This window comes from Petaurus breviceps, unplaced genomic scaffold, assembly GCF_028583685.1.
Source record: "Petaurus breviceps papuanus isolate PSGF00001 unplaced genomic scaffold, PetGlider_PUasm1.0 90723, whole genome shotgun sequence".
Taxonomy (NCBI): Eukaryota; Metazoa; Chordata; class Mammalia; order Diprotodontia; family Petauridae; genus Petaurus; species Petaurus breviceps.
This window is the reverse complement of record NW_027187323.1, coordinates 1,998,651-2,000,643: the sequence shown is the minus strand read 5'-3', so window position 1 is coordinate 2,000,643 and position 1,993 is coordinate 1,998,651. Positions and strand designations below refer to the sequence as shown.

The window sequence follows — 1,993 nt, the reverse complement described above, 5'->3', positions numbered from 1 at the left end:
ATTTGGAAGCCTTTTAATTTTCCTTCTTATGAAGGCCGAATCTAACTTAATTCCACAAATTCCAGGGAAGAGAAGGGGAAAAAATGGAATATTTAGGGACAACCAGAGGGCCAAAAAGAAACAAGAGCCTCGTACTTATAAAAAGACTCAGCTCTGCTATTTATTAACTGTGTACCTTGGGCAAAATACCTTTTACCTTCCTGAACCTCAGTTTCCTCTTTTGTAAAATGAGGGAGTTGGACTTCAAGGCTCTTGTAGCTTTGGTGTTCTTTGAATCCGTGGCTGGTTAAATTGTAAATAGTTTAAAGGATTGAATAATAGGTGACCTGCTGAGTTCTCTAACTACCACTCAACCTAGCCAACCATAGGTCTGTCTCCTTTTCACTGGCGTTCCTCCAACTTTCAGCTTTCCCAAGTCAGTTCCTTCAGGGGATTTACTCCAGCCCTTCCCTAAAACTTTCTATTAGCTTCAGTAGGGCTCATTTGCTGGGCGGGGCCGGATAAGGGATCTGCTTAACTCCAAGAAGGTCTTCAGCTCCTCCTGGAAGTCTCTGTTCAGATACGGCTAAACTAAAAGGGGTCTCGGTTCCACACTGGCAAGCTGGAAGGAGGAAAAAAATGATTTCCAACATTGAGGTGAAAATCAACTCAGCGCGAGAAGGCTGTGCCAATTTTATCTGGAGGAGGGTTATGTGTGGCCTCCGGAGAGGGGGGAGGGAGAAAGCCAACACGAGAATAATTATTACCTCTGCCCTCAGCTGCTAGTTTCCTAATCTATGGAAGCTTTCCACCAGCTCTCCTGTCTGGCATCACCCCCTCCCCATCAAACACACCGCATCCCATCACTTCTATACGATCATTGTAAAAATAAACCGGCCTTGACCGTGCCCCCGGTGTCTACAGCTGGAACTGCTTCCTCTACACGCACTCTTCCGTGTACAGTGAATTTTACTTATCCCAACTTAAGTGAATTAGGGATTTCGTCAGGTCCCTGTTTCTCAAATGAGTGGTTTCCCTGACTGGCCCTGGTTTTCCTGATGCTCTGCTGTTTCCCAAGGATTCCCAAAGGCACTTGGTTGAGGTAGTGAGTGGGGATAGTCTCCACACAGGAAGGAGTAATACAACCTGAGAAAACAGTGCTATAAATAAAAGATCACTGGGAACTGCCTCCCAGGGAAGGTCTCATGATCTCTTCTCTTTCGGCAGGACAGGCTCTGCGGTCTGACCCTTGATGCTTCAGCACAGTCCAGGAGAACAGTTCAAAGCCCATTTAACTCACCTTGAAACCCTTCCCCAGACTGCCCCAGGACCCAAAAGCACTTGGAGCTCACCGCCCAGAAGCTCGAGTTTACTTTGATTTCCCCAGCTGACTATTCAGGAGTTAGGTTTTGTTGGCCCGGGCCAATAAGAAAGCCCGGTGGTGGGCTCGGCTTCTCCAGCCGCTTGGTGATTGGCCCCGAGCAACAGAGAGGCTGGAAAGCTGGCCAGCTGAAGGTTCCATCGCTGGAAGTAGGGGGCGAAGTGGGAGTGACAGCGCGTGCCCCTTGCAGCCCCCCACCCTTTCCCCCGCGCCCCCCCTACGGGCTCCGCTCCCCTCCTTTCCACTCCCCCTCCCCTCCTTTCCCCTCCCGGCCTCCGGCCGCGCGCTGGCTGGGCTCCGCATTGCACACTCTGGGGGAACCGCAGTGTGCATTCGTGGGATGGGGCAGCGGGTTGCTGGAGGCTGGAACCGATGCGTGGCTCTGGTAAGTAAAGGCATCTTTCCCTAAGGAGCGCAAAATCAGAAAGGGTTCGTTCAAATTTGTCGGGGCTAATCTGGGACCTCGACTAGGTACTGGGAGTGCTCGGATTCCTTCGGTCTTTCCGAGCTGCCCTATTTACTGAGATACCTCTGAGAGACAAGCAGAGCTGTGGGGGAGGTGGGGGGGGGGAGGCGGGGGGGGGCCAGCGCGCGGGGGGGGGGGGGGGGGGGGGGGGGGGGGGGGGGGTCCTC

At 52.5% G+C, this 1,993-nt stretch overlaps 1 protein-coding gene across 7 annotated transcripts in view; it reads left to right on the top strand.

Moving 5' to 3' along the window:
* Positions 1 to 1,559: 1,559 nt before the first annotated feature.
* LYPD6 (LY6/PLAUR domain containing 6) overlaps positions 1,560 to 1,993 on the top strand; it is a 163,568-nt gene continuing 163,134 nt past the window's right edge. For 6 of the 7 annotated variants that reach the window (XM_069066709.1, XM_069066711.1, XM_069066707.1 and 3 more), the window contains exon 1: positions 1,563 to 1,745. The gene's annotated coding sequence lies outside the window, so the exon portion shown is untranslated. Of the gene's footprint in view, positions 1,746 to 1,993 lie in introns of all 7 variants that reach the window. The other variant, XM_069066713.1, reaches the window with a different exon arrangement.